At 43.7% G+C, this 22,677-nt stretch overlaps 1 protein-coding gene across 1 annotated transcript in view; it reads left to right on the top strand.

Annotated features, from left to right (window-relative positions):
* The window catches only part of TMEM132C (transmembrane protein 132C), a 503,591-nt gene that overhangs the window by 190,308 nt on the left and 290,606 nt on the right, over window positions 1-22,677 (top strand).

Here is a 22,677-nt window from a genome sequence, read left to right on the forward strand (position 1 = left end):
TAAAAGAGAGATTGGAAATAGGTACCCTACAGGGCAGGAGTGAAGAACTCAGCTGCAGACAGTCCAGGTAGCTAAAGGCAGGTCTGGAACAAGTAAATAAACCTCTCAAATTGTCAGCTTTTATAATATTGCCTTCTATCACACTTGTAATTGTAGGGTTAAAAAATAATAATAAACACAAAACAAGTAATTTGATGAGACAATATAAGAATAAACTATTCATGTTATCTACTTACCCCCAAATTCTATATATGGCGCCTTAAGTTGTGCGTGCTAATTTGGCCACATGCACAACTTAATTGATTAACAAGCCAACCAGCGCCAACAATTGGTACTTAACAACCAATTCGCGGCACTAATTGGCTTTAACTAAACTTCATGCACACAACTTTCTAGGCGTATTCTATAATGTGGTGCATGTAAATTCTAATGCGTGCAGTCAAAAAGTAGGTGTGGCCATGGACGTGGAATGTATGGTTGTGAGCATTTCAAAAAACTATGTGCACTATTATATTATACACCTAATCTGCGCCTAACTTAGGCGCAGGTATTTAGGCCTGCTTTAGGTGGACTAAATGGGTGTGCCTAAATTTTAGTCCCAAGAATGGCACGTGAGCATGTTCTATAAACTGCATAACTGTGTTGTGTTTTCTGTAGACTCTTCCAAATGGGACTATACAGGCCTGCAGACCCCATCTAGTATTTAACCTTGGATCTAGGGGCGGACTGACCATTCTGGCAACCGGACAGTGCCCGAGGCTCTAGGGGCCCAGAGGCTCCCCTCCCCCCCCCCCCCCCCCACTGACACACACTACAACCACCCAAGCCTCAGTGGGCCCTCCCTGGACCCACCTGGTGGTATAGTGGCCTCTGCAGGGGCCAGGAAAGAACAACACTCTTTCCTGCCCACTGCCACTATTCTGCCCGGTGCTGTCATGTTTAAAAATGGCTGCCGAGACTCCCTGTGACAGTCTTGCAGACTGTCAAGACCCGTGAGACTACCACGGAAAGTCTTGACACCCATTTTGAAAATATGGTGGTGTCGGTCAGAATAGCAGTAGTGGGCAGGAAAGAGAGGGGTTCTCTCCTGCCCCTGAAGAAGCCACTAGACAACCAGGGCCCTTCGATAGGATCGTGAAGGGTCCACTGAGGCTCAGGGGACAGTAGTGTGCAGGAGGAGGGTGGCAGCTGCAGCGGTAGAGGGGCTGTAGTGTGTGGGAGGGGGCAGCAGCAGCACGGTGGTAGGAGGCGGCGGCAGGCAGCGGCCAGGGGACGCCAAGATCACCCTTACTACCTGGAGGCCCTGTTCCTTTCATGCTTCGTAGTGTTCATATGCAAACGCATTCCCTTCCCCAGTGCACCCTATGTCCACCAGCATTATTTCATGAATGCTAAAAGAAAGTCTAATCATACACTGCTATAATCCTTAGCGCATGCAAATCTCTCTCATGAATATTCATTGTGGATATCCTGAAAACCTGACTGGCTGGGGTGCCTCCAGGACCAGGTTTGGGAACCACTGTAAGCCTTAGATTATAGTTCAAGTTGTGCAGCAGTGACTTGCTGAGCCTCCTAAAAACATCATGCGTCAGGCTCTATATACATTAACAGTACTGCATAAATAATACACATGCCAAAGAAGGGTTCTCACTCCCCCCAAAATGTATTTGTTACTCAATATGGGATTTACGCTGATCAGCATGGGGGAAATGTTGGTGTCAGCATTTTGAAAGAACGACAGCAGTCTGCACGAAGGGCATCCAGGCACAAGACCTGATCCAAACAGAACAGCTTTCCGGCAATTTCTGGTAATCTGCCGCAGCGTGGAGAAGTTCAGCAGGTGAAATCTGTTTTATAAATTGCAGATTACAGAACTGAAAAATAAAATGAAATTTGTGCAATTTCATTACCTGGAGCTGGGATGCTATAAATGCTGTTCAGATGTGTTCAGTGTCGGGGCTAAACAACAACAAAAAAATCAATAATAATCCATAAATCAGCGCCCCTCTCTGGGCAGCCTGAGCTTCAGGCTCATTTCTTCCTTGCTGCATTCACTGCATTTCTATTAGAACAGTTGGTAGCACTGCACGAACTGTTAGGATGATAATCGATAAATTGGGAGCTATAATCTTTTGCCAGGGTTCTTGTTCTTCATGTCTCCCTTTTGAGGACTAGGTATTGAATGTTATATGTAGGGCTTCCCATCAGTTGCAACATGAGATGCCTCACGCATTACTTATGAGAGCATCACAAAGTCACAGGAGAGCTGGAGACTTATGGATCCAAGGTTTGCACATACCCTATGGCAGATATATAAAACAAGGTGCAACCAGAAGGGGCAAGTCTAATATTAATGCCCACATTCAGATGGGGTCACAGTCTGTCAGGAAGCGGCCTAGTCTTGCTAAGCAACGCTTATTGGTTTGTCTCTCTTTGTCTTTCATTTTCACCACCCCTCAACCCCTCTCCATCTCCATTTAGTCTGCATTACCTTACAGCCTTGAAAACATGGATGTTGTAATCCAGCTCCAGTTTCCATTATACAGCAACGTCATCAGTAGGTACCTCGTTTTGCGGTGACCTGATGAAGGGATTCGGAACGTGTATTATGTAACAAAATGAGAAAACTTGTTTCATTTTCTTTCATTAGAAAATGAACCCCCCCCCCCCCCCCATACACACACACACACACCAAACGTGTGGTTTTTATTAATTTTCTTTCATTTCAAAAGCAATTTAAAAACAAAAAATTAAGGGCTGCCGACACTGAAAATAGAACCGCTCACAAAAATTTGCCAAGCATCCCGATGGAGGGGCGGGGAAACCCGTATTATCGAAACAAGATGGACGTCCATCTTTCGTTTCAATAATTCGGTCAGGGACACCAAAATCCTGAAATTTAGGTCGTCCTTAGAGATGGTCGTCCTTAGACTTGGTCGTTTCTGATTTTCGGCGATAATGGAAACCAAGGACATCCATCTCAGAAAAGACCAAATGCAAGTCCTTTGGTCGTGGGAGGAGCCAGCATTTGTAGTGCACTGGTCCCCCTGACATGCCAGGACACCAACCGGGCACCCTAGGGGGCATTGCAGTGAACTTCATAAATTGCTCCCAGGTACATAGCTCCCTTAGCTTGTGTGCTGAGCCCCCCAAAACCCAGTACCCACCACTGTACACCACTACCATAGCCCTTACAGGTGAAGGGGGCACCTAGATGTGGGTACAGTGGAGGGCTCACATTTACCACAAGTGTAACAGGTAGGGGGGGATGGGCCTGGGTCCGCCTGCCTGAAGTGCACTGCAGTACCCCCTAAAACTGCTCCAGGAACCTGCATACTGCTGTTATAGACCTGAGTATGACATTTGAGGCTGGCACAAAATATTTTTTAAGATGTTTTTTTGAGGGTGGGAGGGGATTAGTGAACACTGGGGGAGTAAGGGGAGGTCATCCCTGATTCTCTCCGGTGGTCATCTGGTCAGTTCGGCCACATTTTTGTGCCTTGGTCGTAAGAAAAACAGGACTAGGTAAAGTCGTCCAAGTGCTCATCAGGGATGCCCTTTTTTTTTCCATTATGGGTCGAGGACATCCATGTGTAAGGCATGCCAAAGTCCCGCCTTCGCTACACCTCCAACACGCCCCGTGAACTTTTGTCATCCCTGCGACGGAAAGCAGTTGGGGACACCCAAAATTAGCTTTCGATTATACTGATTTGGGCGACCTTGTGAGAAAGACGCCCATCTTCCAATTTGTGTCGAAAGATGGGCGTCCTTCTCTTTCGAAAATGAGCCTGATAATGAGTTGGCCATTGTGTATGCATGTCCAGTCTACATACACTTTGGCTCTGTTGGTAGATAGTAGTAGGCTTACTCCAACCTATACACAAGCTTTTTCTTGTTATACTCCGCCTCTGTGGAAGATGCTAGTGATTTTTGTAGGTTTTTAAAGGCCTGTTTAATTAGAAATATTTGTTTTTGTTAGCCCTTCATTATCTTCTGTCAGTTTCTTGACCAAAATAGAACAGAGGAACAGGTCTCCATGCAAATCACAAGGCAACCAAAACAGTGGAGATGACAAAAGAAGGAATGACTTGACACGGGCTGTGTTTTGGCTAAAGTCCCTGCTTCAGGAGTCTGAAAATGACACCTGAGCCAGATTCCAAGTAGTGAATACGCTTAACGATCTGAAATCACAATCCTATTTTGATCCTCTGAATTGAATCTCCCACCTGGCAAATACATCCGTAAAACTATCAAACTATTTTCTTTTGGAATCCAGCTCACATGTCATTTTCAGACTCCTGGTGCTGGCCCGTGTCGAGTCATTTAAATTGCAGTAAAGGATATCGAGCATTGTTTCATTCTTTTGTCACCTCCACTATTTTGGTTGTCTTCTAATCATGTTTTTTTTTTCAAATTGTAAATGTTTAATTGTACCCCGACTTGACGCATGGTGATTTGGCGGGTTATAAACTTTCAGGTTAATATTCAAAGTAGTTTATTAACCAGCCAGAAATGGCTCCTGGCTGGTTAAATCACCTGTTTGGGGCTAACCGCTAGTTTTCAGTGACACTTAACCGGTTAGTGCTGCTGAAAATAACTGGTTATCGCCGAATTGCAAACCATCTATTTTGGGGACATTCCAGGGGCAGAGTCGACACTTGGCAGGTTAAGCACCGATATTCAGCACTTAACCGGCCAGGTTAACTACATAAATGGGATTGCATAAAAGTCTGTCCAATCCTTATGCGGTGCCCCATAGCCAGTTAAGGGGTCCTTTTATGAAGAAGGTGCACCAAAAAGTGGCCTGCGCTGTTGTAGACACATGTATTGGACTCGCGCAGGTCCATTTTTTAGTGTGCCTGCAAAAAGAAGGCCTTTATTTTTTTTGACCGAAAATAGATGCACAGCAAAATGAAAATTGGCGCGTGTCCATTTTGGACCTGAGACCATACCGCCACCCATTGATTTAGCAGTAAGGTCTCACGCATTAACAGGGTAGTAATCATCAGCGCGTGCACAATGCCAATTACTGCCCGGTTAGCACCGCCCACTGGAAAATATCCAGCGCACCTACTGGATGCGTGTACAAAATGAAATTACCACCCGGGCCACGCGGCAGCCAGGTGGTGGTTACAAATTGGCATGCATGGGCGCCTAGGCAGCTTAGTAAAGGGGCCCCTTAGCTAGTTCTGCAAAACTGGATATCCAGTGTCGAAGCCTGGCATTGTATATCCAGGAGTAACACCGGTGGACGTCAGCAAAACGCCAAGCACCACCGGCTGAATATCAGCCCCCTTGTAAATGAATAAATATGCTTTACAACTTTGTATTTATTTATTATTTATTTATTTATGTACTTCATTTGTAACCTGCCTATTAAATAGGCGGTCAACAAAATACACACATAAAACAATCAAATACAAAACAAAATACAATCTGCCCGATATTCAAAAGTATTTAATTGGCCAGGAACAGCACCTCAATCCGGCTAGCTGCCGATATTCAGTGGGAGATAACTGGTTATCTCCTGCTGAATATCCTGGTCAGTAGCTAGCCCAGTCACCGGCTATGGCGTAGCTGCCAGCGACTCCGTGAACACACAGAAAGAAATGAGTGTGGCCTGCGGTGCCACTGAGCCACGCTCCAACTCATGGCGGTGTTGCACGTGAGTTCAATCCTCTGAAAACACTCCTTCACGCAATATTCAATGCAACTCCCTAAGCTGCCCCCACTCATAATGCCACAAGTCTCCTGCCACCCCAAACACCAGCTATGATCACCCCACCACCACCACCACCACAGAACTCTCCCCCCCCCCCCCACAGCCACCAGAACCAACCAACCTCAACGAAACACCAAAACCCAGCACAGCTCATCAAGAGGGAGGGAGGACTTGGTCCAAAATTTCCATACAAACCCCCTACTCCCTTCCCACCACCCTTCCCACTAAACTGATTCCCGCCCAAATCCAAGACACACATTCCCATTCTTCCCTCTGCCCCCTCTTCCTTTCCAACCAATCCCAAAATTCCCCCAACGTCCAGTACCCCAACAACAGACCATCTCGTCCACTCACACACTCCTCACCCAACCTCCATTCCTCCAGTCACCTCCTTCATCACCCAACCCTTCCCATTCCCCCCCCCCCCCCCGCCAATACCTGTGTGTTTGTCCAATGTTATCCACCCTCAGCTGATTCTAGTAATTTACCTGTGGATTTGCTGAGTAAATGTTAGCACCTTCATTATAGAATTACACTCTCCCTCTCTCCCTCCCCCCCAGTCACTGAAGGGAGGTGCCTGAATGTAGACCGACATCAGCTATGTTTAAAAGTAAGTGGAACAACTTTGTTGACTAGACTGAATGTAGACTGAATTGTCTGGTTTTCAGTGTAATTTGTGAGTGAATTAATTACTATGCATTTGCGTACAGTTACCTAATTTGCTTTCATCAAATGCTAGAAGTTAATGTGCTCCACTGCATTGATAATAAAATTTTAGGCAGATTTCTATTTTCGCAAGAGGGTCCAGAAATTCAGCGTCTGCCACTTCACTTTCCTTCGTTGTCTCTAAGGGTCTGACTTAATTTCCACTGAACAGAAGTGCAGGCTGCCCAAAATGTTGTTTATAGCAACATTCCCGATGAAATATTTCAACACTAATAAAACAGACCAGAGTAGATTGGTGCACAGTGACACAATATTAAAATTCCACATGTCAGTTAATACCAATCCTGGAGCAACCTCACCGTATATTTTTATGATGAAGTCCTTAAATTCAAATTCTTACAAAACACATAAAATCTATTAAAATACCAAAAAAGAAAAGTTAAAAATAAGTGAAAAGAATGATTTTCTGCTTAATATAGAGAGATGTAGCAGCCATATTAGTCCACTTTATTTATTTATTTATTGCATTTTTTAAAGGTAATCAAAGGTGGAATGGATTTCCAACCCCAGCAGGGGGAGCAGTGACTCATTGCTAGGGGAGCCAGTTACTCCCTTCCCCACTAGAGGGAGAAGGGGAGGTGAAGCTCAGTCCCTTAGCTGCATCGCCAGTATATAATTCCCTCCAGCTGTGAGAGGAGAGAGAGATTTCCGGGTGGCTTCCACCAGGAGGGAGAGGAAACTGATTGAGAGAGAAGCTGCCATGGAATAGGTGGAGTGGGTGGAGTGGAGGACGGAAAGGGCCTGCCACTGAAGCTTCCCTGGTGGGGGGGGGGGGGGGGAAGAGTAAGCTGCCATGGAGTGTGAGAATGTAGATGTAACCCTGTCCAGCACATGAAGGCAGTGTGAGAGGCCACAGGGGTGTGTTGTGGTGCTGTGAAGTAGGAGGAAAGCTGCCAGCCCTGTTTGGTACAGGGTCCTTCTGGGTACTGTGAAGAGGACAGGGGCATTAAGTAGTGGTTTGTTTGTTTTTTGTTACATTTGTACCCCGCGCTTTCCTACTCATGGCAGGCTCAATGCGGCTTACATGGGGCAATGGAGGGTTAAGTGACTTGCCCAGAGTCACAAGGCACTGCCTGTGCCTGAAGTGGGAATCGAACTCAGTTCCTCAGTTCCCCAGGACCAAAGTCCACCACCCTAACAACTAGGCCACTCCTCCACTCCACTTACTTTCCTTTGAAGAGACTGTTTGTGAAAGGGTTGAATTATTAGGATGTATAGAACAGCAGGCTGAACTTTGATTGAGCCCTTCTGAGGGAGAGGGGAAGGTAGTGCCAAAGGAAGTGGGCCTGAACTGTTAAGGAACTGAATGTTGGCTGGAGTTAGGAACCCGGCCTGAACCCTGTTTGTGAACTGCATTTCAATTTTGAGAGTGGAACTGAATTGAGAATAAAGCACTTTGGTCTTAAGTCCGTATGGCAGTCTGGTTCTTTGCTGGAAACCTGTGAGCCTAACAGGGCTGCGGCCCCAACCCATAGTGGAGGAGGCAGAGCCCTTTACATTATATGTGAAACATCAAAGCATTCCAGTGACAGTCTCACAGGATGAGGGTGGGGTGGATTAGGTGAGAGATAGGGAGAGCCAGGTGGATGAGGGAGAGGGAGATATGCATGGTGATAAGAGGGTGACAAAACAGTAGAATTTTATGTCTTATAATGGGCTAGAAAACCCAGATCTTTGTTAAGTCTGTCTGTTACCCTATTACCCTTTAATACAGTACAGCCTGTAGCCCTGATTTTGGTGACAACCTTACAAAAGTGTCATCACCTTGCAGAGCGTACACTGTCGTATGAAGTGGCACTTTTACTAAACTGCAGTCAAAATTGGCCTTAGCGTGCCTTTACACAGGTCATTCCCGCGCACTAAGGCCATTTTTACTGCAGGGGTAGAGAGGTGTGGTACCCGTGTTAGTCCACTCTTAAAGGTTATCAATAGAAATCAAACAAAATAAAACATGGAAAAGAAAATAAGATGATACCTTTTTTATTGGACATAACTTAATACATTTCTTGATTAGCTTTCGAAGGTTGCCATTCTTCGTCAGATCGAAACTAAGCAAATGTGATAGCAGATAGTATATATAAGAGAAACATCAAAGCATTACTTTGACAGTCTGACAGAGTGGGAGGGCGGGGGTATGCATGGGGACATCAAAGCATTTCATTGATATTCTAACAGGATGGGTGTTGGTAGGTGAGAGGAGGGTAATAAACAGAGAAATAAACAGAGAAATATAGCTTTATGGTTTATAATGGGTTAGAAAACCCAGATCCTTATTAAGTCCTGTTTGTTGGGTGTCAAAATATTCAATCATTCTTATTTCAAAGGTCTTACGTTCCTGTATTGTTTTAAAATTACCTTTCAGTATTCTTACTGTGAAATCACTGGTGCAGTGTTCTGGTCTTGTAAAGTGTTGGCCCACAGGGGTGGGGGCTTGACTGGCACCAGCTATTTTCATGTGATGTCTGTGCAGATTGAATCTTGTCTTAAGCATCTGGCCTGTTTCTCCAATATAGCATCCTTCGTTACATTTTTTACACTGAACGATATATACCACATTGGAAGATGAGCATGTAAAATAGTCCTTTATGTTGAATATTTTTCCCTTGTGAATGACTGTGCGGTCTTGTGAAATGTTTTGGCATACCCTCATCATCCCCATCTCATCTGCCCGCAACCTCGGTGTCATCTTCGACTCCTCCCTCTCCTTCTCTGCGCATATCCAGCAGATAGCCAAGACCTGTCGCTTCTTCCTCTATAACATTAGCAAAATTCACCCTTTCCTCTCAGAGCACACCACCCGAACTCTCATCCACTTTCTCATTACCTCTCGCCTTGACTACTGCAACCTACTCCTCACTGGTCTCCCACTTAGCCATCTATCCCCCCTTCAGTCCGTTCAGAACTCTGCTGCACGCCTTATCTTCCGCCTGGACCGATACACTCATATCACCCCTCTCCTCAAGTCACTTCATTGGCTTCCGATCAGGTACCGCATTCAGTTCAAGCTTCTGCTACTAACCTACAAATGCACTCGATCTGCAGCCCCTCCTTACCTCTCAACCCTCAACTCCCCTTACGTTCCCACCCGTAACCTCCGCTCACAGGACAAATCCGTCCTTTCAGTACCCTTCTCCACCACCGCCAACTCCAGGCTCCGACCTTTCTGCTTCGCCTCACCCCATGCGTGGAACGGACTCCCTGAGCCCATACGCCAGGCCCCCTCCCTGCCCATCTTCAAATCATTGCTCAAAGCCCACCTCTTCAATGTCGCCTTCGGCACCTAACCACTACACCTCTACTCAGGAAAACTAGACTGCCCCAACTTGACATTTCGTTCTTTAGATTGTAAGCTCCTTTGAGCAGGGACCTTCCTTCTTTGTTAACTTGTACAGCGCTGCATAACCCTAGTAGCGCTCTAGAAATGTTAAGTAGTAGTAGTAGTTTGCAGCTGGATGTGTTACAGGGAAACATGCCCTTTTCTTTTTCCGTCTGTATTGGGAGTTTACTTCTGATCAGCTTGTGTTTTAAGTTTGGTGGCTGTCGGAAGGCCAGCACTGGTGGGGATGGGACTATCTCTTTCAGTAATTCATCTTCCTGGAGTAGCGGCTGTAGGTCTCTTATGATTTTCCTCAGTTTCTCCAGCTCTGGGTTGTATGTCACTACAAGGGGAATTCTGTCTGTGGCTTTTTTTCCTTTGTACTGTAGCAGATTTTCCCTGGGTGTTTTGAGGGAGGAGGCAATATTCTTGGAGATTATTTTGGGGTAAAATGGTCAGTTTTCCTATTTTCCTTATCAATGGCCGAACACTATTTTTCCCGTTAGTGTGTGAGCCCCTACCTCCCACCTATTTTGTAGGCAGTAAGGGCTCATGTTCTAATCACGTGCAGTTAACACAGTTGTGCTAACCGATTAGTGCAGAACACACCCATATTCCACCCCCAGACCCACGCTATAAAAATAAATTTTATTTTCTTACCACATGAGCAGTGCACGCACATCCAAAAATTACTGCAGGATGCCTCAGTGTGCCCTGCAGTAAGCCACATGCTAGTACTTAACCACAACTTGGTAAAAGGGTCCCAAATTTTGTGGAGGTAATATTTTACTGATGGTCAGTGTTTTTTTAAAAGCTGTCCACTCTGGGGGGGGGGGGGGTATACCCAGATATTAAGGGGTCCATTTACTAAGGGGTGCTGAAAAATGGCTTGTGGTAGTGTAGGCATGGGTTTTGGGTGGCACCGATCCATTTTCAGCGCGCCTGTAAAAAAGGCCTTTTTTAAAATTTTTGCCAAAAATGGTTGTGTGGCAAAATGAAAATTACTGCACGCCCATTTTATTTATTTATTTATTGGTCCACTTGTATCCCACATTTTCCCAGCTTATGCGGGCTCAATGTGGCTAACAAAGTTACAATAAAATTACATTATACAATAGCAAAAATTGGCAAGATAAGAGAAGCTGACAGAAGGGAAACGAGTGGATAAACTAACAAAATGGGGAAAGAATAAGGGTGTTAAACAGGATTGTTGACGTCGGGGTAGGCTTTGTTAAACAAATAAGTTTTAAGCACTTTTTTAAAAGTTTGATGATCCGTTGACTCTTTCAAAAGTCTCGGCAAAGCATTCCAGGTTCGCGGACTGATGAATGAGAAGGAAGAGGCGTAGATTGTCTTATATTTTAGATGCCTGCATGAAGGATAGTGTAGATTAAGATAAGTTCGAGATGTCACCAAGGAATTTCTCAACGGCAAATCGATCAAATCACACATGTACACAGATGCTTCACCGTAAATGATCTTGTGAGTTAAGGCCTAGTGGTAAAGTCTCATGCAGTAACTGGGCGGTAATGACCTACATGTGTCAAATGACACTTGGCGCACATCTGATATACGTGTCTGAAAATAAAAATTATTTTTCGGACATGCGTTATCGAACGCGTGCCAAAAATGAAATTACCAAAAGAGCCACGCGGTAGCCGGGCGGTGACTCCATTTTTTGGCGTGAGTTGAGCACATATAGATGCTTACGTGGCTTAGTAAAAGGGCCCCTGAGTGTTGGGGCATACCCTGATACCGGTACTGAAAATCCAGATAATCAGTAGCCACTGAAATTTATCTGAGTACCACCAGTGTTTGGCACCAATACCCAGATATCTATCCAGACAAATTAGGACAACAGCTTTGTGGTCCTAATAATTGGATATCGGCAGTTACTAGACACTTTCTGGCTGTACCTAGGCTGCCCTCAGACCACCTTGGTGGTAGCCAGATAGGAGAAAATTCTATAAATGGCACTCAAAATTTGGCACTGAAAAAATCAGGGCTGAACAGTATTTCATAACGGGTATTCCAGGATCAGCGCCCTTTGTAGAATAACTTGTAGAGACGGGATTTGTGCTCGACTTTGGGCGTGAGGAGTTGCACCAACTGAAACCAGATGTAAATCCTGGCACGTGAACTGGGTGCGGATTCCCTGAATTCTATAACACTGCTTCCATTTTAAGAGAGCACCCTTGGTCCGCCCATGTCCCTCCCATGGCCACACCCCCTTTGCAGATCCACGTGAAATCCTTACATGCTATTCTATAAATAGGGAACATAAATGTGTTTTTGCACAGACTTGCCATTTCTGCCCTGGTTTGGTGCTTTGCCTCCATTAGAACGCTTTTTTGCACCAAAAGTTCAGTGTAAACATAGCGCCATATGTAGAATTTCTCCCATAGTGCCAAGATAGACAGGGTATTCAACAGCATTCTAATGTGTGCTTATTAGATGTTTCATTGGTATTATGCTGATATTATATTATATTATATCTATGTTATTTGAATATCTATTACTACGCTGTCTATTATGGTATCACTAGTGGAACCAAGCCCGTTTCCTCCAAAATGAAACAGGCCCTAGGAAGGCTCTCGTCTAAGTGATTTTTCATCTCTCCCCTGCCCTCCCATCCATGTCCAGCGATTCTTCCCTCTCCTCCCATCCCCTCCATGTCCCGCGATTCTGCCCTCTCCTCCATGTGCAGCAATTCTCCTCTTCTCTGCCCTCCCATCCGTGTCCCGCGGTTCTCTCCTCTCCTCCCATCCCATCCATGTCTATCAATTCTCCTCTGCCCTGCCCTCCCCTCCATGTCCAGCGATTGTCCTGTGCCTTGCCCTCCATCCGTGTTCCGTGATTCTGCCCTCCCCAGCGATTCTCCTGTGCCCTGCCCTCCCATCCGTGTCCCGCGATTCTCTCCTCTCCTCCCATCCCATCTATGTCCATCAATTCTCCTCTTTCCTGCCCTGCCCTCCCCTCCCCTTGATGTCCCACAATTCTGTCCTCCCCTCAATGCCCAGCGATTGTCCTGTGCCTTCCCTCCCATCCATGTCCCGCGATTCTGCCCTTCCCAGCGAATCTCCTCTGCCCTACCCTCCCATCCGCGATGCTCTCTTCTCCTCAATCCCATCCATGTGCATCGATTCTCCTCTGCCCTGCCCTCTCCTCCCCTCAATGTCCTGCAATTCTGTTCTCCTCTCCATGTCCAGCAATTGTCCTGTGCCCTGCCCTCCCATCCGTGTCCCACGATTCTGCCCTCCCCAGCGATTGTCCTGTGCCCTGCCCTCCTATCCGTGTCCCATGATTCTCTTCTGATGCTATTTCATGTTAGTCTTATTACTAGGTTTCAATGTGCTATTTCCAAATTTACCTCATTGACTGTATCTATGCTTAGATTTGGTCTTTTTACTATTGTTATGCTGTTAACAAAATTGTAAGTTTTATAGTGGATTAGGCATTCAAGTAAAGAGAATTCATTTTCGTAATGAGAATAAAAAGGTAATTCCTTGAAGTTCGATCGTGATAGAGTAACTTAAGCAGTCAAGAATAGAGTTCCGTTTTGTACAGTTCTGGTATGAGTTTTATTGTCTAGTATTTAGGATGGATCATTGTGGTATGCCTTATTGAACAGGTTGGTTTTTAGTTGTTTTCGGAAATTAGTTATGTCGTGTATTGTTTTTGTGGCTTTTGGTAACGCATTCCATAGTTGTGTACTTATGTAGGAGAAGCTGGATGCATATGTTAGTTTATATTTTAGTCCTTTGCAACTGGGGTAGTGGAAATTCATGAATGTATGTGATGATCTTTGAGAATTCCTGGTTGGTAAGTCTATGAGGTCTGACATGTTAGGCGCTACAGTATCAACTAAGCGTATTCTATACACCGCACCTAAATCTTATAGAATATACTTAATTCCGTGCGGATTTTTTAGGCGTCACATATACAATCTGGCCTTTAGTGTCTAATCCCAGAGACACTGATGACCCCAAAATAACACTATGCCTACTGTTGTGGATGGCTTGAACTACACAGCTCTTGTGATCAAGGTAGGGGGTTGCAACCATGACAACTGCCCTGGGCCCCTACTACAGGGGGCCCAAGCCTGCCTTAGTCTGAAAGAAGCATAGCCCAAAGAAGGGTTTGGGGGCCTCCCTCCCCAGTTTCTGCCCTGGGTTCCTGCATATCTAACACCATCCCCACCTATGATCATCATTTAGCAGGACAGCTCCAAGTAGTAAGGAGTTTCTCAGATATTAGGGTAACTTATTTGGCTCAGACAAATGTGGGGCAATCTTCCTCAGTGGAAAACTACAGAAAACTGAAAACAGGAGGCTGTAATAGGAAAAAAAAAACTTGGGCTCAAATGCAATTCATCTTTTGTAAGACAAATCCAAACACTTCATTTATCATCCACTGAACCTTTCTGGAAGATCTACCAGCTTTTTACCCCTGCAAAGACGTAAACCCTGCTGTGCACTGCATAGGTGAAGCTTTTCATAAAGGTGGATAATAAATCTTACTAAATGAATGAATGGATAAATCAATAAAACAGAAGATGCTTCTGTCAAAGTTCTGAAATAAATGATCTTAGCTTTCAAGGTCCTGGGAAGAGCCACTGAGAGCCTCTAACTCTTAACGCTTCCTCAGACTGATGGTGTGTGTGTTTAACTTTCTCTTACTGGTTACCTTAGTGCCCTCACCTATGCATGCTTCAGTTTAGGTCAGCCTGAAGCTGGAGATGCATCTTGAACTGTGATAACCCTGATAACCCAGTTCTTGAATGCATTGCTTTAAAAGGTTTTAAAGGGTAAAGAGCAATTCTATAACTGGGCACCTGCAGTTAATCATGTCTTGTGTGCATAAGTGTAGCAAAAATTGGCACTTACATACATAATTACACTATTCCCTGTTCTATAAAATAGTACGTACGTGTCTTAGCATGTAACCGCAAAGGGGACATACATGAGGATGGACCATGGAAAGGGCATGGGTGTGTCTTCAACGTATGCATATACCCCAGGATTCTATATAGTACATGAGTGTTCTGCGCCGAGTTCCAAGCGTATTCTATAACAATGCGCGTAATTTAATTAGTTAACTAGCTGATCAGTTAATTGGATGTTAACAAGCAATTATGATCACTAATTGGCAATAATTAGAATTTACATGCATTTATTTATTTATTTATTTGTAGCATTTGTATCCCACATTTTCCCACCCATTTGCAGGCTCAATGTGGCTTACATTTGCCGTTATGGCGATTGCCATTTCTGGACTTTAGATATGCACATGATTTTGCTATCAAGTGCATAACTTGATTACGCTTAGCATAACTTGCTAAGCGTATTCTGTAACTCACTGTGCCTAAATTCTAACATGCACATAAAAAGTGGCCTGGCTATGGGCAGGGAAATAGGCGTGTCATGGGTATTACGAAAAACTACGCGTATGGTTATAGAATATTCTTGCTCCACAGTTAATTTAGGTGCCGGCATTTACACCAGGTCGTACTTGGCCTCAACTAAATTTTGTCACCTGGAGTGGCGCTTGGTGTGTTCTATATACTACGTGGAAATTTAGGCTTATTCCATAAAACTTAGGTGCTTTAGAGAATATGCCTAGGCATAATTTTATTCTGTGGATTTTTCAGGCACCATATATGGAATCTCCCCCCATAACTTTGAAAACTGTATGTTATAGATATTACATGGTGCACTTAAGCTCACTCATTTACACCTGTCATTCACCTGGCATACATGGCCTTGCCAATTTGGTATATACACTAGTATTCTATAATGCAGTGGTTCCCAAACATGGTCCTGGAGGCACCCCAGCCAGTCAGGTTTTCAGGATATCCACAATGAATATTCATGAGAGATTTGCATGCATTGGAAGCAGTGCATGCAAATCTCGTGAATATTCATTGTGGATATCCTGAAAACCTAACTGGCTGGAGTGCCTCCAGGACCAGGATCGAGAACCACTGCTGTAATGCCATCTTAGTACACAGATGTGGTTATAAAATTGGCGCCCAGTGCATATCATCAGCTCACCTAACTGGAGGCGACAAGTTACAGACTTGTTCCTTGAGTTTTTCACCATTCCTACTTGGAAAGAATATCCTAATTCTCCTACTACCTTCCTAGAACAGGAGCGTATGTGCTGAGGGGAGGCTACGTTCAAAAGTTGGTTTATGTTTTTCAAATGGAAGATTTCTCTTTCTTTTTCCAGACTTGATTCATAACACAAAGCCTAGGCAGAAGAAACTTTTAGAACTTAGGTCCACAGTGATAGGGGCACGGTGGATGGAGGAAGGGATGTTATTTTTAATTGACATCCATGTACATGTAAAATTATTTATGATTGCCATGCCTTTTCTAATTGCTGATCCCATTGAATCGGAGGCTTTCTTTAAAAACAAGAGTGGAAATTTGTTTCAGTGCCCCTAATATTATTTCTGGCCAATATTCAGACAACAATGGTCAGCATTTCTTTAAATACTGATGGTCCGATGCTCAGAACCAAAGAGGCTTTCTATGGGGTATAGGGCTGGACTACAATTCCCAGAAGACCTAGTTACATTCCTTAGGCTCTAGCTACTGTGGAGTTAGAAAACCTCTTTGCCCCTCCCCCAGTGATCACAGAAATACAGCTTTTTCCTATTATAGGAGCATTTCCTTGCTTCCCCCAGAAAGGAATACTCTACAAAGTATTCTCTGATGATCAAATGATAGACCTGGAGATTATTAGCTTCTCACCCTTCCTGTGGAGAACACAAAGACCCTACTCTCTGCTTTGGGCAACAGACACAGCCCCAGAGCTTCCCACTTTTGGTCATTCATTCCTGGTAAGAGCTTGTTTGCTGACTGTATCCTTATGGCTCCCCTCCTACTTAGTGCTGCGGTTTCCCTTACAGATTCTGAGGGAAACTACCCTGATCCATTAAGGCAGCACCACTCCAGGTTTTGAGCTGGTGTTCCAAATGCCTTATGGAACCTGTAGTAGGGCTTTTCCTCACTCTTGTGACAAGACTTTGCTACTGCCTTGTCGCAATACTTGATCTTGATTTGTCCTTGCCATTTTCAGGATGCAGACCATAGAACTCTGCCCAGCACTAGCCTTATTCTCCAACTACTGAAGCTGTCATTGAAGCCCACTCCAGCCCATCCAAATCTCTCCAGCCGTGACTGGGGCACAGACTGTAGAAGTCTGCCTGGCACTGCTTTGCTTCCCACTAAGTTTGTTTGGTTCCATTCTTTCCATACAGGATTCCTTTGTGTTTATCCCACACATTTTTGAATTCCATTACTCTTTTCATCTCCACCACCTCCCACTGGAGGGCATTTCAGGTATCTACTGCCTTCTCTGTGAAAAGTACTTTCTGATGTTATTCCTAAGTTGTCCACCCCCACCACCACCTCATTTCATGTCCTCAAGTTCTACTGCCTTCTTGTCTCTGGAAAAGATTTGTTTGTATATTAATACCTTTCAAATATGTCAATGTCTGTATCATAGCACCCCTGCTCGATTAAGTTGCTTTATGCTTTGGATATCAACCTCTTTGGATTTAACTCATTTTACTGATACTTGAGTTAATTAGCTTGATTAAGACTTGCATTTAAGACTTCCTCCATTGTCTATCGGGTGGTTTTCTTTTATTTCTCTCCAATATTCAGCCTGCAGGGGTCAGTGGTTTTAAAGCCACTGATAGCCACAGGCTGAATTAAACTCCGATATTCAAAGCTGGAACTAATCCAGAAGCCAGCACTGAATATCTAGGTTTTGTGTGTCCATCAAGTTATCCAAGTGCCAGCTGAAATTCAGACTGATGCCCAGAAAACTAAGCGGATAAAGTTAGGCCAGTTTTTATGCTGTCCTAACTTTATGAGGGCACTTACCCAGTTAGTGAACTGAAAATTGCCATTAAGGGGGTAAATTATCAATGTAGTTGGGTTATTTTATCACAAGTTGGGTATTTTAACAAGGGCTCTGTTTTATGCAATGAGTCCCTGTGTTAAAATAATCTGGTTTGTGGTAAAATAACTTGACGTAACAGTAGTCCGTGTTGATAACTTACCCCTGTCTGGTGCCCTGATGCTCAGAACTCCCACAGTAAGCCAACAGCGCTTAAAAGATACCACTGGAACACTGCAGAAAATTAGCTTGCCAATGGTCAAAGGAAATGGTATGCAAATTATATACGAGCTGTTAAACTGAAAGCAAGGGGGGATGTGCCTGGCATGCGCAGAACAGTTAACAGGGTATGTATGCCCAGCTCCTGTGTGCATGCGCCAGGCAATCCCGAACATGAAGCAAACAATGGCGTCTGTTTTGTGCGCCTTTAAATATAAGCTTCTTTTTTTTTTTTTACTTGGAAGGTTTATATTTAAACACAGGAATCAGGAAGTTACTTCAGGTGGCCGCAGTAAAGGGAAGAGGCAGGTGCCAGTGGCGGCAGGGCAGCATATGGGAATCGTTGCCGGGCTTGAAAAATCACCATGACTAGGTAGAACGCCGTGAAGCAGCCCCCTCCCCCTCCCAGAGATGCTGCTCGTAAAGAGTGCCACCTGAGGCCCCCGCCTCAGGTGGCCTAATGGTCGAGCCGCCCCTGGCTGATATTCAGCCGCACTGCAGAGTCGGCCAAGGTGATTTAACTGGGCAGGAGCCCATCCTATTTTGAAAATCTATCCCTTTTTTTGGGAGGGGGGACTTTTTTCCCCAGATATGCTTTTTAACATTTTTATTTTAATCATCATGATGCATATTACTTTTAAAATTTGGACCTTGAATTAATGTTGGGTTGTTTTTAAAAAGGAGATAAATATACATTTGAAAGTAAAATTCTCATGAGTAAAGCAAATCACCCAGTATATGTGATAATAGCGAAACATTCATCTCCAGAATGGCCCATCAAATAACTGATGAATCGCGCTTAATAGAAAAACAAATAATTTATTCCTGAATTTCAAATACATGCAGTCCCCTACCCACAAAGAAAAGCTTTTCAAATATTCACGGTATTTAAGCTTTGTAGGGTTTCTGGGATGTTAGGTATATATGTATATAATTGCAGGCTGCCCTTCTCAAATATACAGTTTAAAAAATTGTGACCTTATTCACCCTGAAACCTTTTCTTGAAATGATCTCATCTGGAATTCACCACACTTGCAGTAAATGCGAGAACAGAATTTCCATATTCAGCTTTTGCTGAATGCTTCAAATTCTTCCTATAGCCTAAAGGAGAGAAGAGATACATAAAGTAATCCAAAGTGGAGGAAAACCTCCTGTTTGCCCCCCATCCCAGTGACCTTGAGTTGGTGGTTCTGGGCAAAAGAATCATTTGAGAGCCCTGAGAGGCTTAATTTTGGGAAAGTGTGCATTTCAGTTCCTCTTTGCCACAGAAAGTTGTATTGCTGGTCTTTTCTATATTCTTTGTGCTCCTTTCAGAAATTCAGATTTGGGTTGAATATGTTTCTGTTTCAAGACGCATGCAAATTTTAACCCCTTGTATACCATATATATATTAAAAACAAAAACCAGTTGTATATCTGGTTTTCATTGCAAACCTCAGGATGCATTTTTCTTGTGAGGTTTTGTGAATATTTTAGTGGCATTCACTAAGGATTTGAAAAATTGTTGTTCCCACATAATTTGTTTTTTTTCCATTACTGGTGAACTTATATTGAAACAAGAATACTAGGGAATACAAATGCGTATATCAATCAGGTCTAGATATTTATTTTGGCTCATGCTTTGAAAATGGAGTCTAAAGTTCTTAAATATTTCCTTAAATCCCATTGTATGGGTGAAGTTATTATTTCTACTACTACTACTACTACTACTACTACTACTACTTATCATTTATTTCCCACTACCTAAGTACATTTTGATGCAGATTTTAGAAAGCACATAGAAAGAAGAATTCATACATTAAACTCCCATAGTATTTTACAAGAGACTCTGCCAAATGGTGAGGATTTTGTAAAATAGGTGCAGGGCTGTACATATGTATGTATTCCTCCATGTGCTTTTTTCACTCAAATAATAATTAAGCTCTGGAACTCGTTGCCCTGGGTTTGGTAGCATGGAATGTTGCTACTCTTTGGGGTTCTGGAATGTTGCTACTATTTGGGTTTCTGCCAGGTACTTGTGCCTGGAATGGACACTGTTGGAAGCAGGATACTGGGCTAGATGGACCATTGGTCTGACCCAGTATGGCTATTCTTATGTAATAGACAACAGGCATAGTACCAGCCCCTTTGTGGAGGTGAGGAAAGGGTGTACAGTAGTATGATGAGCTATAAATCCTATGGTTAGGACTGCATAGTTCAGTATTACAGTGCAGTGAGTGGTTTAATTTGAGAATTCACATGGATTTTATTAAATTTTGGAGTGCTTGGATTCAATTGCAAGCATTTCTTGGTGTTATATATTGAGAAAATAGTCATGTTTCTTTTAGCCTGATAGACATCTATAAATCAGGTCCTACGAACTATCTCAACCCCGCTGTGTTTGCAAAATAAGATAAACCCCTATAAAGCAGGATAAAAAGTATTTTCATACAGACAATAGAATGGGAAAATAGGCTTAGTGAATCCTGTCCTGTGTTAATCAAATGTTTAGAGGTGTTGGAAAGTTAGTTACTCCTTGGGAAGCTCAGGAGTACTAGTATAAGCGTTTGCATGGAAGAATTTTAAACCAGCAAAATGTAGTTAACAAGGTGACATCTAACTTAATTTTCCTGTGTTTTGCTGGTTGTCTCCTAGAAGAAATCCACAAACGTGGAGAACTCAATAGATCCCACGAGGCGTAAGGATAAAAACAAAAAAGGTGGGAATATAAAAGCCAGGCTATCCAAAGATTGGAACCAAACTGAACTTAAAATAACCAGCGTTTAATATTTTCAAACAAGTGATAATAAAACAATTACACATAAAAACTGACTCGACACAACGTTGTGTTTCGGCCGGATAGGTCTACATCAGGAGTCTTATGATTAAATGCTGAAATGAGAACATCAACTAGTATAACGATTGAATCTCAAAACATGAGTGAAGGATTCCAAAAGTAAAAGAACTGCAGGCAGAAGCTAACGTCTTTAGAAAGACCGTTGTGTAAATAATCTGTCTGTACTCCGCAAAAGCGATACAACTTGTATCGCTTTTGCGCTGGGCGCCTTTGGTTTCCATTATCGCTGAAAAACGATACCGCCCAGCTCAAATCCGCACAAATCCGATGCATTTGGCTGGCACAAACCATATTATCGGAAAAAAAGATGGACGCCCATTTTTTTTCGAAAATAGGGTTTGTCCCGCCCCTTCACGTACCCGTTCTCGGAGATAGACGTCCATGGAGATGGGCATTCACATTCGATTATGCCCCTCTTTGTGGTCTTTTTACTAAGTTGCAGTAAACACTAACACACGCTTACCGGAGCTTAAAATGGCTTACTGCAGGACATGCTCAGGCATCCTGCAGTAGTTCCAGACACTAAAAAATATTTTTTGTTGGAGGTGGCGTGTCTGGAGGTGGAGAGAAGGCATTCCTGTGCTAATCAGGTAACACATCCACATTACTGTGTGCTACCTGGTTAGGGCATGATTACCACATGAGCCCTTACAATCTACAAAACAGGTGTCGGTATGTCCCCTTGCAGTAATTCTTTGTAATGGCTGCATGCTAATGGCGACATTAGCACGTGGCCAATAATAGGAGAAACAGAAAATCGGCCATTGTACTATTGCGATAAAAATGGCATTTGTGCATGGGAAAAATCCGCATGAGGGCACGCTAAGGCCACTTTTTACCACTGCTTAGTAAAAGGACCCTGTGATAATGCGTGAATTGAGTTGGGCAAGAAGCCCTCATAAACGTACAGCCAGACCAAAGTGAAACAACTCTTTTATTAAACCATTACTGCAGCCTGTTATCCCACAGGTACAGTGAAGAAGTATAGTCTCTTTTACTCCAGAGTCAACGGTGCTTGTAAACTACTGGCTTTAACCCCACAGTATGTACACCTTCCCTTGCCAGGTTTTACCACGCGGGTCTGCTTCCCACCAGACCTCAATAGTATTCTTATGTAGCGTAAAAGTTAGGCTTAGCCTAACTTGTACCAGGTTCTAGTAAGTTACTTACAAGCTGTGGAGACCCTCACTCCAGGGCAGCTTCTCTCCTCCCAGGGCTTCCATGGTGGAAACCTCTGTATCAGGGCCTCGTTAACCTCTTCCCTGGGCCTCTATATCAGGTCCTGCCTGAACTGTTCTGGCTCAGGGAATTTAATGCCCTCCTGGCCTGAGCCCCACCCCTCTGACTCAGCCTCCGCAGACTAGCACCACCTACTTGAACTGTATCAGCAGCAGTGAGAGAGTATTCTTCCCTATCCCATCCGTTCCCTCACAGACCCCTTTGAGATATAAAGAAAAAGTGAGAATGTAATTTAATTTAAGAAATTTTAGTCCATTTTTTCTACTTCAACCAAATGAGAAATCAGCTCTAAATAAATAAAGTATATTGGGTTTTCATGTCCATTAACTCTTCAAAAAATGTAATAAAGCTATTGTTTTCACAATTACATTTTGTTTATTCCTCCATCCTTTTCCACATTGCTACCCATTCTCCGAAGTCATCTTGTGCTGTTCTGCTATTTTTTGGAACGATTCCCATCCATGACTTTGACCTCCTTTGCCCTTAAATGAGAAAGGCAGCAATGGATCCCTGGAAGTACCCCCAAAATAACAATTAACGTTTGATGTGTTGTAGTTATATTTAGCAGACTACACTGGCCCAAATCCATCTGGCAGTTTCTTTCCGAATCATCAGAAAATTAGGAGTACGGGGCAACCCGGCACAGTGAAAGTTCCACGACTTTCTGGAGGTTGATATTTCTCAGAGGGATGTGGCACAGATGTGT

The sequence above is a fragment of the Microcaecilia unicolor genome, chromosome 11, assembly GCF_901765095.1.
Source record: "Microcaecilia unicolor chromosome 11, aMicUni1.1, whole genome shotgun sequence".
Classification (NCBI taxonomy): domain Eukaryota; kingdom Metazoa; phylum Chordata; class Amphibia; order Gymnophiona; family Siphonopidae; genus Microcaecilia; species Microcaecilia unicolor.